Source organism: Taudactylus pleione, unplaced genomic scaffold, assembly GCF_031769625.1.
Source record: "Taudactylus pleione unplaced genomic scaffold, aTauple2 ptg000183l, whole genome shotgun sequence".
Taxonomy (NCBI): Eukaryota; Metazoa; Chordata; class Amphibia; order Anura; family Myobatrachidae; genus Taudactylus; species Taudactylus pleione.
The window spans coordinates 9894461-9908259 of NW_028284585.1; positions in this window are offsets into that span (position 1 = coordinate 9894461).

Here is a 13799-nt window from a genome sequence, read left to right on the forward strand (position 1 = left end):
TTCCTCTGTGCCTGATGATTCGGCTTCAGATGAGGAATAGTTGTACTTATCTCTATTCTGGAATATCTGTTTGGGTTGTTGATTCCATTTGAATATTTTCCCAGACGAGAAGTCTTTCTTGTCCCTTGAGAACTTGTGACGTTTACGTTCTATGATCGTTTTTTCAAAATTCTCCAGATCTTTTTTGTTTCTCAAAACATCTCTGAAATTGCTGATCTTGTTCCCACTGTATCAGTTTTTTACCTTGGCTCTCTATTTCTTTCTCAAGTTCTTCCAGTACTAGATGGTTATGTTTAATGAGTATAGTCATTAAATCCTGTGAGCATTTTAATAGGCTAGATTCCCACTCTTTCTGGAGGTTATTGGTAATCAAGTTGAAAGAGGGGAAAATTTTAGGTCTAAGACCACGGGGGGAGATTTTGTTTTTCTGATAGTTTTCCAGTGTCGTAAGATCCCAATTGACCCTAAGTTGTTTATGTAAGAGGTATTTCAACTGCGCAAAGTCCTCCTCCCAATTTATATTGAAATTATCATCCAGTCCTGTAGATGAAAAAATACTGTCCAAATCCTCATGCGTTCTTCGCTTCGTGGTCAGCTCATCTTTTAGGCTAAATCCAGCCATATTCTAAGTAGTATTCCTAAAGGATGTTGCACTATTATCCCCTAGTACTATAACTCAAAATTGTGTAACAGTAACACTATGCCGTGCTGTCGTCGTGGTTAGACTGAGAAGACCTCAGTATAGTCAGATATAACGTAAGGGAAGGGGAACACACAGGAATGATGACGCACAGACAAATAAACAGATTAAATAGTAATACAAAGTATTAACCACCGTTCCTAAGAATAATGAGGGGAAAAAATTCAAAAGTATATGTTGGCAGTGGTGGTGCTCACTACAGTTAGATACAGATTGTCAAAAAGAAAAAAAGAAAGAACTCTGTTTGGTGAGCACTCTTTTTTTAGGATGAATAGTCAAATAATTAAATCTTAACTTTTAATAAATATCTTAAAATAAGAAGAATAATTCATATATAAACAGACACAAAATAAGACAAAAATTAATAAATAGGCATTTGACTTATGCACTGTGGGGAGTTTAATATGCAATATATGTATTTATATTATTGTTAACACATTCCCAAATCTGCAACAAGGGATTTTTTTCATATATGCATAAGTGTCGAACCCAAACACAGCAAGTGAGTCTTTGATTTCATACCATCTTTTGGCTGAGTATTTTAACCTTGCCTGTGTGGTGTTGGGTTTGGATAAATATAGACCCTATCAGTATAATATCTATGCATGTATTATGATGGATACTGAACACTTTGTATACAGCGGTATTTTCATGATATAAATTTTTTTTCCCTTTTTTTTCTTTTATTATATGACTTATCATAAGTTGCTAAATACTATGTAACATGGTTTAATGCTTAAATGTATGAATAATGTAATTTTTGAACGTGACAACAGGAGTTTATAAACACACTTATCAAACCTTCATACGTTCTAATCATATGCCATTTATTCTTAGTGTGTTACTTTTCTTTATCTCTATTAACTGAGGACAATCTCTAGTCAATAGTTCTCTCATTGAGTGTCCAATGCATTAGTATGACACCCAAAAGCAGAAATGAAACCTGAGTAACGTCCCTGTTATTCTGTTGTTTCCAAGGGTAAACTATTATCCGGTAATCTCTCACTCCTCACAAATAGCAATTTGCATAGGTGGGGAGCAGCAGAATGAGGAATAGTAGCACTATACCCAGACTTTTCTGATACTTCATGTTCTTTATGCCCTCACGAAATGATATGTTAGAGGGATAAACTCGGATATTTTCTATATGTTACTATTGTGTTGAATTGATTAGATTCTTTTTGGAGTTTTAAAAAATGGGGGTTCCGATTCAACACTTGATATGTTTGAATATATGATTTCAAGGACACTTTAAGTATTTATACCGCATGTCTTATCAATTTTGATGCCAGACAGTTATACACTTAAGGTTCTTAATATTTTGCCCCAAATTAGATGGATTAATAAACATTGATGTCATCATAGTGACACTTTCCTGTTTATTGCTATATGTGCTAATTTATTTATTAATTTTTGTCTTATTTTGTACATTATAGTATTTGTGGATCTCTACTCAATGTTGTGTCTGTTTATATATGAATTCTTATTATTATTTTAAGATATTTATTAAAAGTTAAGATTTAATTATTTGACTATTCATCCTAAAAAAAAGAGTGCTCACCAAACAGAGTTCTTTCTTTTTTTCTTTCTTAGGAACAGTGGTTAATATTTTGTATTACTATTTAATCTGTTTATTTGCCTGTGCGTCATCATTCCCGTGTGTTCCCCTTCCCTTACGTTATTACTGTTGAAAAAGTTGGCAGGTTGCCTGGTTGGATGAAAAGTTGGTTAGATGTGTGGGGAAGCATTTTAGTTGGACAGACAAGTTGGACGGTTGGTCAGTTGGCTGGTTGGACAGATAATCTGTAGATGTGTGGCCAGCTTAAGGGGTCTATGTTCTAAGCAGTGATAAGAGACAGAGTGAAAAGTGATAAGGTGCCAGCTAGTCAGCTCCCAACTGTCATCTCACAGGCTGTGTTTGAAAAATGACAGTTGGGAGCTGACTGGCTGGCACCTTATCACAGACTTATCACTTTTCACTCTGTCTCTTATCACTGCTTAGTACATAGACCCCTTAGTTGCTTAAGCTCTGCTGCTTATGTGGGAGTTATGGTCGCTAATGGAGCAATGTCCTTGTCCTGCATTGCATTGTATTGTACTGTAAGTCTTTGGTCATGTCTTTGTTTATATACTTTGTAAGGCGCTGCGGAACACTTGTGGCACCATATAAATAAATTATGATAATAATAATAATAATTTGCCTCAGAAGACAAACTGGTTAATAACATTCCATGTTTACGAATATCTTGTTGTGGATATTTATAACAACCACTGGATGGATCACTAATTTACTTTCACAAGACTTCTACTAACCAAGTTTACAGTTTTTGCTTGATGATGAAAGGTTTTCTGACTTGTGAATGTTATGGTTTCTGGTTTCCTCAAGAAGTCATTCAAAACAATAGTAGAAATCTACCCAACTCCCAGCGCTAGTATTAAATTGTAAATGAATCGTCAATAGTGATCTGCGGCAAATGTTGTGAGTTTAGTGTGAACTCCCTAAAATAGATATATTCAAACAACACAAACATTGGGCTGTGATCACAGCGCAATGTTTGTGTTGTTTGTTTGAATATTTCCTCATGAAGTCACACTAACATTTAAAATGTTACTTTCTCTTTCAACTTTATTACCAGTTATTTATATAGCGCACACATATTCCGCAGCGCTTTACAGAGAACATTTGGCCATTCACATCAGTCCCTGCCCCAGTGGAGCTTACAATCTATGAGCCTGATTCAGACATGGTCGCAAGCGCTGAACGCTCGCAACCGGGTCGATGGTGGCTCAGAGCGCATGCGCACGATGGAGCCGGCTCCGTCGTGCGCATGCGCGAGACCCGGATAGCGACGGGCAATCCGTCGCTCCGGGCGCTCGTACCACGGGGGGCGTGCTGTCGATGTTGAGTGACAGCATGCCCCCTTTGGTGGGCAGGCCGGGGGAGTGGCTGCCCAAACGGAGGCGTTCCCAAAAGAACGCCTCCGTTTTGGGGGCGGCCCCACTGACATCACGAGTGATGTCAGTGGGAGAGAATTCGGCTCTGTTAGAGCCGAAATCTCTCTGGGGCTTGCGGCAACGAGACTCTACCACAAGGGTCTCGTAGCAAGCCCGATGGTCGCGATGGTCGTGACCATCGCAACCATCTTCCTGGCCGCTCGCTATAGCTGTGGGTGGTCACCCACAGCTGTGCGAGCGGCCAGGAGGCCGTTCTAAAAAAAAATAGCCCGGCCCTGATTCAGACCGAGAGCTCTGTCAGAGCATCCGACTCTGAATCAGGGCCTATGTTCCCTATCACATGCTCACACACATACACACTAGGGTTAATTTTTGTTGAGAGCCAATTAACCTACCAGTATATTTTTGGCGTGTGGGAGGAAACCGGAGTACCCGGCGGAAACCCACGCAAGCACAGGGAGAATATACAAACTCCACACAGTTAGGGCAGTGGTGGGAATTGAACCCATGACCTCAGTGCTGTGAGGCAGTAATGCTAACCATTACACCGCCTGTGCTGCCATGGGGTTCTTTGTGGGGATCGAAGGGAGCTGGCACTTAATTTAGACAACTATAACTTTAAGGGAGTAGCTCATCCCCTCTGAGATCCTCCCCACTGCAACCCGTGGTCTTCAGTTTGTTCAGCCCTGTACTTTAGTTTTTATTTTATTTCTTAACTTTATTTTTATTTCTACTTAGTCTGCAATGTGTGCTGTATCCGCAGCACACATCAAGAGATCCGGCAGCTGTTTTAATCAGCACTGCTGCCGGACTACTGGGGATGTGAACTGCTTTCACTCCCGGCCTGCTGTTGATCGGGTCTCCGCTCCAGAGCCCGGAGGTCCTGCGGCTATAAAGCTGGTCTAGGGCCCACAATATGGCTAGCACTAGCCACTGGGGTCGATTGTTACCAAAAGTTGATTTCTGATCCGGGAGTTGGAATCTCCGCTGGATTCTACATTGCCTTGGTGCAGAGTCTGTCCCACGTGGACTTACGCACTAGTTCTGGGCTGCTCTACATGTCGTCATCATTGGAGCGTACAGGTCTCTATCCTGTGGCGGGGGGGGGGGTGGGGGGAGGTTGTTTTTTTCCTCTGTGTTTTATAAGTAGAATGTGTCAGACTGCCTTTTGTTTCAACATTGCTGCCTGGATGGCTTAGAGTATGTATCCTCTTCTTTTGGGGTACAAAGAGTGGGTCTGAATCCCTGGATCCTATTTCCAATTTCTCTTATTGGACGTGAGTGCTGCTTACAAGTCTTATGTTTTAGGACTCCCTGACGTCCTCTCAGACGCTTATTCGAAGTGAATATCGGCTGCAGTTTCTCGACTCCTTAGTTTAGTCTTCGCAGTGGTCTGATTAAAGTCTGTTCCTTTTCATTCTCTCGTCCTTGAGGCGGTAGCGGACTTGCCATTGCAGTGGCGACTATATAGGGTGGGCCGAATCCGGTTGCATTCTGGCTTCTCCAAATTGTTTTCTCCCAGATTAATTTGGTCGTTGAAGCTGCTTCTGTCAGATACTTGCACTTTTTGCTCATATTGTCTAGGTGGCCCGACATTGTTGTATGGGTTGGTACTCTGTGATCAGAGGGAGTCTCAACTTGTTACCGTACTTGTCTTGCAGTCATTGCCTCTGCAGATCAGGTATCCACATTGAAGTCAGCATCAGCCTGGTGGCTCTGGTTGACCTCAGGTTCACCAGGTTAAGTAAGACAGGTTTCCTGGCCCAGGTTGTCCACAGGGCATGTCTGGGCCAAGGGGTGGATCATACGTGGGTTTACGCCTAGACAGGGCCAGTATTCTACAGTCTTGATATCAAATCAGGACGCTGTCTTTTTTATTTTGTGAATGCGATTTAAGCTTCTTTCCTTCCTCTGGGGAGAGTCCTTCGGGGTCTGGTATCCACGCAGCCCTGACGGGGCGGCTCCCTACTAAACTCACAGGGACTGTTTTCCTATTCTGTAAGGCTCCCTCCATGCGTGCTGTGGCTTTCTGTAGAAGCCATTCTGTCAGTGATGGTGAAGTCAACTGTTCACCAACAGGTTCACCAGGTTTTTCTTGCTTTCCGAAGTTCGCATCTTAGAATACTAGTTTCGGTCGGAAAGTCTTACGTTCAGGTTTTCTGAGCGTACCCTCCCCTAGGGGCGGCTTTTGAACGTCCCCATAGTCCAGTGTTCCCCAGAGGGGATGAAAGAGAAATTCGAATTTTTGTACTTACCGTTAAATCCTTTTCTCTGAATCCATCTGGGGGACACTGCGTTCCCACCCTTAGGCTCAATTCTTTGTTCGTTTGTGGGTTGTGGTTGATCTGTAAGTTACACTAGGTGGTTTACCCTTGGTTTAGGGCTACTTTTGAAGTTGTACTGAAGACCACGGGTTGCAGTGGGGAGCAGCTACTCCCTTAAAGTTATACTAGTCTAACTTAAGTGCCAGCTCCCTTTGGTCCCCACAAGCAACCCCATGGTCAAGTGTCCCCGAGATGGATTCAGAGAAAAGGATTTAACAGTAAGTACAAACATCCGAAGTTTTGCGTGTTTGGTAATTTTTTATTTTTTTTTACTCATTTGCTTATGGTGCATACACACGGTCAGATTTTGTAGGACGATATACACTATATTGTTTATCGTTATATTGTCCATTTTTTTGGCCCCTTCCAACCCCCAAACAACGGACGATGCGCGGGCACGGATGGTTGATAACGATAACGACCATCGCCCGTGCATGCAGTCCAACCTGGTCGATATCGACCAGGTTACTATAGGGACCCGCGATCGTTGATTGCGGGTTGTTATAGTGGTTTGGGGGTTGGTGGTGTGCTGGATGATCGATATTGATCATCCAGCACAGGACGATCAGACAATGATATCGTTATCGTCTGATCTGACCGTGTGTATGCACCATAAGAGTTTGCTCCCTTGGATATTGGTATTTTTATATTTCTATTTTTTTGTATAAAATATATTAGTATTTAGACTATTCCATGTAATTTATTGCTGAAACATTAGCAGTTACATTTCTGTGTATTTGTATTATATTTATTTTTATGTAACATTTATGATTCAACATACAGCACCATCTCATCTTGGCCTCATGGTGACTAGCCTTCTCTCTCTCCTTTCCATTCCCTCACTCCCAGATCTCATCCTATTCCTTTATCATTTCCCTCACACCAAACCCAACCTTCCCCAGTGTAATACTTCTCCATCATCTCTCATCCCTTCTCATGCATTCTTTTTGCTTCCAGGTCAGTTTGCAATATGCTTACCCCCATCCATGACTTAAATTCTAACTCCCTCATCCTCCTTCCTTCCATTGACATCTGACTATCTCCTACTAACACCACCGCTCCAGGTGACCTATCCTCCCACACCAGAAGGCCATCATGGTAGAGACATCACCCAATTGCACCTTCTGTGACATTCCCCTGGACCAATCTTTCCTCTGCTGGTCTGGTCTCTCAATATCTTAATAACGTAGCTGCTACTTTCTCTCATCTAACCTACCCTCCTCCATCCTGGAGGACTTTAATATCCTGATGAAGATGCTCTCCAACCCTCCTAACTTCTATCCTTTGGTTGGTCTCTCTCAATAGACCTTCTCTCCCTCTCGTATCAATGGTCACTCCTTTAACTTTGTATAGTCTTGTCTCTGTACTTTTTCTGACTTCAACAACTCCCCCCCCTCCCTATATTTACTAAAGTGTGGGTTTTTAGAAATGGAGATGTTGCCCATAGCAACCAATGATTACATTTAACATTTATCTAGCACCTTATAGAAGATAGCTAGAATCTGATTGGTTGCTATGGGCAACATCTCCGCTTCTAAACCTACTAGTCTCTCCTCCTCAAGACTCTCCTGTATTATTACACTCACCTGCCCAAACTACGTTGTCCTTCACTACTGCCCTTGACTCTTGTGCCCCAACTGCTACCATAAACCTTTGTCGGTCCACGCACCCTGGTACTCTTCTCTGACCTGCTTTCTCCAAAAGTGCTCTCAATTGCTGAGCACCTCTAAAGGAAGTCGCTCTCTTGCCAACTTTTTCAATTTCAGGTTCATTCTCCAATTCTTTTCCTAAACAATCCTACTTCTAGAGATTTGTCAGCTGAATCAAATCTATACACTCACAACTACTTGTTCTACCTACAGATCCGCCACTTTGCTTCTTCTCTGGGAGGTCTTGCTAAATTCAATAGACATGACTCCTTTTGAGACTGTGTTCTCATCTTAATGGTCCTGTTCATGTAATTTCCGGCATATATCAAATACTTTTGACATCCCATTTACCTGATAGTCCAGGATTCCAAGATGTTTGGGAATGGGAATTTCATTCTAGGGGTATACAAATTAATTGGGAGGTGTATCAGACTGCTAGTACCTGTTCTTCAAGTATGGAAGTTGTGGAAACGCAATATAAAGTACTGTCGAGGTGATATCGTTGCCCGGTTACATTACATAAATTTTCTCCAGGAGTGTCTACGCTCTGCTGGCGATGTCATCAGGACAGGGGTTCGTTATTCCATATATGGTGGGACTGCCCATTGATTGTCCTGTTTTGGAGAAAGATTATAGCCTTGGCATCAGAGATTCTGGGTTCACCTTTCCCGACTGGGCCTGATTTTTGGCTCTTATCGCACTCAGATATACACATTTCTAAATATAAAAAAATCTTTACTTAAACATCTGAATAATGCAGCCAGAGCGGTGATACCAGTCCGTTGGCGTTCTTCTGTACTTCACTCACCCTGGGAATGGTTCCAACGCATAGATTTCTTTGACAATGGACGAAATTTTTTATTCGACCGCTGAAAAGCATTCTGATTATGTGACACTCTGGTTTGGTTGGATGGACTTCAAATCATCTTCTTCCTATAAGGATTTGATACCCCGAGATCAAGTATAAGTAACTTTTCCTGGGCTATAATATGTAGCTTTGGTTGCCAACTAGATCTTGAATGGCCACATACTTTTATTTTTATTATATATTAGATATCAGTGTTCTGTTATAGATCATTCTTTATGCCCCCCCCCCCCCCCCCTCCCCCCTCCTTTTTTCCTTTGTGTATCCCTGTAGTTTGTCTTGTATTATGTTTTTGATTGTATTATTATTATTTTTTGCAGTTTTATGGCTATATACAATTTGGATGTCGCACTGGTGTCTTTTTGTGTATCTTGTTTATTATATTGAATGACATTGTTTGTACAGTATTTATTTTTCTCTGTTCTGCTATCATATGTTTATTGAAAAACATACAAAAATAACTTTGAAAATAACAGGAGATATAGGTGAGTTCTTACCATGTTATCTCAGTTTCTACAAAGTCCTTAGGGTCCACAGGGATACCTTGGGGTATAGGGCTTGGCTCCAGCCATGGGCACCACATAGTTAAAGATGTCCATCCCAGGATGCACCGACCCCCCCTCCTATACCCCGCCCCCAGGCCAAAGCACCTCAGTTTTAGTATCCAGCCATAGGCCGGGAGAGAGGAAAAAGGAAGAAGAAAGTCTGAAACGCACAAGATTCACATTCTCACAGACAAAGGAGACAGAAACTGGCAACCAGAACAACACCCTACAGAAGCACAGGGCATCAGGGCGGGCACCCTGTGGACCCTAAGGACTTCGTAGAAACAGAAATAACAAAGGTAAGTTCTTACCATATCGTCTGTTTTCTACCTCAGGGTCCTTAGGGATGCACAGGGATACCTTGGGGATGTCCCAAAGTAGTATCCTTCAAGGGAGGGAATGCTCCTGTGCCGAGAGGAGGACCCCCCCGCCCAAAGGAAGCATTCTGAGAAGCAAATGTGTCAAAGGCGTAATGCCTGATGAAAGTATGGACAGAGGACCACGTGGCCGCCTAGCAAAGCTGAACAGCCGAGGATCCACGTCGAGCTGCCCACGAAGGCCCCACAGACCTTGTAGAAGGAGCCTTCACAGAGGGTGGCACTGGAAGCCACTCATGAGTGTATGCCTCAGAGATCACCATGCAGATCCAGCGTTCCAAAGTCTGTGTATTGACAGGCCAACCCCTCTTATGAAATCCATATAGGACAAACAAAGAGTCCGATTTTCTTAAAGAACTGGTACGGTCCACGTGAATTTGCAGAGCCCGTACCACATCCAAAGAAGCCTCATCAGCCGAGAGATCAGATGAATTAAAGCCTGGGACCACAATTTCCTTGTTAATGTGGAAACTAGACTACTTTAGGAAGGAAGTCGGAACGGGTACGAAGTAGCGCCCTATCCAAATGAAAAATTAGAAATGGGGGACGACACGAAAGAGCCCCCAAATCAGACACCCTTCTGGCTGAAGCAATAGCCAAAAGGAACACTGTCTTTGCCGTAAGCCATTTAAAATCCACGGAACCCAAAAGTTCAAATGGAGGACCCTGGAGCGCCTTCAGGACCACAGCCAGATCCCATGGAGCTACCGGATGGACATAGGGAGGCTGGATGCGAAGGACACCCTGCATAAAGGTACGGATATCAGGCTGCATAGCAATCCTACGTTGAAACCAAACAGACAGGGCAGAAACATGCACCTTCAGTGAGGCGAGGCGTAGACCTAAATCCAAGCCCGCCTGTAGTAAAGCCAACACTCTTGATATCCGAAACTCGTGAGGATCATACGCTTTAGGGAGCAACATCACTCAAAATAGGTATGCCACACCCTGTGGTAAATTCTAGCTGAAGCCGGCTTCCGAGCATGTAGCATGGTATTCACCACTGCTCTAGAGAATCCCTTGGACCTCAAGAGGGAAGTCTCAAGAGCCACGCCGTCAAAGATAGCCGACTCAGGTCCGGGTAGAGGCAAGGGCCCTGAGACAACAGGTCTGGCTGCTGACGTAACAGCAATGGAGTGTCGATGGACAGACACTGAAGATCAGAGTACCAACTCTGTCTGGGCCACGCAGGGGACACCAGCAGGATCTTACCTCCTTCCTGCCTGAACTTTCTCGAGGCAGCAGGGAGAAGGGAGGAAACAGGTACGCAAATTGGAATTTCAATCGTGCCGACAGAGTGTCGACCAGGAGAGCGCCTGCGTGTCTTGTTCGGGATCTGTACGCCCACAGCTTGCGATTGTGTCTGGAGGCCATGAGGTCTATTTCAGGAAGACCCCACTTGTCCACCAGGAGTTGGAACACCACCTGGTGAAGAGACCATTCCCCCGGGTGTACATCGTGGCGGCTGAGGAAGTCCACTTCCCAGTTGAGCACACCCGGAATGAAGACGGCCGAAATCGCTGGAAGATTGCCTTCTGCCCAAGTCAGGATGCGGGACACCTCCCTTAGAGCCGCTTGGCTTCGAGTTCCTCCCTGACGATTTAGGTAAGCCACCGTGGTGGCGTTGTCTGACTGAACCTGCACAGGTTTCCCCAGCAGGAACGGTCTTGCATGCTGCAGCGCCTTGAACACTGCTCGAATTTCCAATATATTGATCAGCAGGTCCGATTCATCTGATGTCCATCGGCCCTGAAAGACGTGTGGGCCTGTCAAAGCGCCCCAGCCCCGAAGGCAGGCATCCGTTATTAGAAGGACCCAATCCGAAATCCAAAACGGACGTCCCCTGCTGAGATGGGACTTTTGTAACCACCAAGTCAAAGACAGGCGCACTTCCGGAGCGAGCCTGATCATCTGCGTCTTTATTCGACAGGGATTTCTGTCCCATCTGGACAGGATCAACATCTACAGAAGCCTGGAGTGGAACTGGGCATACTCCACCATGTCGAACGTTGACACCATGGAACCCAGTAACTTTATCGCTGAGAGAAGAGACACTCGGCGATTGCTTAGAACATTGCGTATCTTGGACTGCAACAGGGCTATCTTTTCCTCCATCAAGAAGATCCTCTGTTGCTGAGAGTCCAACAATGCCCCGAGATGGACCATTCTCTGAAAAGAAATTAGAGAAGACTTCTTCCAGTTCACTATCCAGCCGTGAGCCTGCAATACTGATATTGTCAGTTGTAGATGGCTGCAAAGGACCTGTGGTGACCATGCCAACAACAGAAGTAGTCCTATTAAGGTAACAGGCGAACTCCCTGCAACCGCAGGTGTGCCGCCATGACCGCCATTACTTTTGTGAACACCCGAGGAGCCGTGGAGAGGCCAAACGGTAGAGCCTGAAACTGGTAATGGAGGTCCGACACTGCAAATCTGAGGTAACGTTGATGAACCCTGGCAATGGGGATATGCAGGTAAGCATCCTGAATATCCAGGGACACCATAAAATCCCCAGGCTGCATAGCTAAAACAATAGAACGCAGAGTCTCCATTCGGAACCGAGGGACCCTTAAAAACCTGTTCAGGGACTTGAGGTTGAGTATAGGTCGGAATGATCCATTTGGCTTTTGAACCAGAAAAAGGTTGGAGTAATATCCGGTCCCTCTCAGGGAATAACGGAACAGGTTCTATTACTCCCATCTGAAGCATAGAACGCACCGCCTCTTGGATCGCTAGAGCCTTCGTTGGATCTGAAGGTCGTGCTGTTACAAACAACTGATGAGGAGGCCTTCTGCGGAAGGAGAGGGCATATCACTGAGATACCACCTCCCTTACCCAAGTGTCTGTGGTGGTTTTGTACCAACACTGGGCGTATCGCAGAAGTCGGCCTCCCACCTTGGGGTCCCCCAAGGGGAGGCCCAACCAGTCAGGCTGAGGGTTTGTCGTCCGGCTTGGCAGCTGGACGTCTGGTACTCCAAGCTTGTCTCTTGGTTTTAGTGGTCTTTTTGCGGCCTGAAGGTCTCGGAAAGGACTGAACCTTAGGTTTTCCCGAAGGGCGATAGGGCCAAAAGGACGAATTTTTAGACCCAGATGGAGTCGGGGCTGAAGGTAGACATGCAGATTTGTCCACAGCTGGCCCAAACAGGACCTGCCCATTGTAGGGTAAGCATTCCAAGCCTTTCTTGGATTCAGCATCCGCCCTCAAAGAACGTAACCACAAGGAGCGTCGAGCGGCCACAGCCGCTGCGGAAATCCTAGAAGTAAGCAGGCTGAAATCCAAAGCTGCTTCGTTAATGTACAGAGCAGAATCCCGAAGGTTACCCACTAACACCACCTGTTCGCTGGTACCCTCAGAAGCAAATGATGCTTCCAAAGTGTCCGCCCATCTTTCCATAGCCTGAGCCACCCAGCAGACAGTCATAGCTGGTCTAGATCCTCCTCCAGCTAGAGAATAGATAGACTTAAGGCACACCTTACGGTCTGTAGCATCCGTCAGAGAAGAAGGAGACGGCATAGGCAAAGTTGCGGTCTTTACTAAGCGCGTCACATGAGAATCCACCTGAGGAGGAGACTCCTATTTAGTGAAATAATCTTCCGCAAGGTTGAAATCTTTTTCCCGGAGATTTCCATGCCTCCTCCATGTGATCAACTAGCTGACCAGATAGAGGAAAAACTGCTGCAGCTCCTTTAACCTCCTTAAAATAAGCATGAGTAGGCGCTGCAGATAAGTTGTCGTCCATAATTACCATGGCCGCACGGACTGCCCGTATGAGCCCTGGAATGTAAATACTAGACTTAGCCTCTGCCCCTGCTTGAGGAGTATTCGTGTCCGACAGATCTAGAATTTCGCCCTTATCAGATGACCCATCAGATGGATGAGACAATAATGGTCTTTTAGCAGGTCTAGACTGATCCTGCTGAGTGCTCCGCACCCCAGAATTAGACAGACCTGGGTCTGCCGGAGTAAGGACCTGTTGCGGGGGGCACTTTGTCATTACTATCGGCCCCTGAACCCCTAGAACTGGAGGTGGGACTACCGCCTGCTGTGTGAACTCCAATTGTGGAAAAGCAGGAGGGGCTGCCAGACTATTTACAAGGACAGTCAAGGCTTGCACAAAACAAGCCCAAGGTGGTTCCCGAGAGGTACCAGGAATAGCCAAACATGCAGCACATAACCCGGCCTGAAGTACCGCCCCCTCCCCTTTACATCTGGAGCAGGAAAATAGGAGAGGTGCTCCGCTAACAGAGTCCTCACTGGACATAGTGGTATGTGACACTCTCTCACAGTAATAACTTCTTAAACTGTGAGGCAGAATCCCACCCTCACAGTACTGGCACTGAGAGGGCTGGTCAGGAGGAAGAAATAGGGTTAGCTAAAATGGCT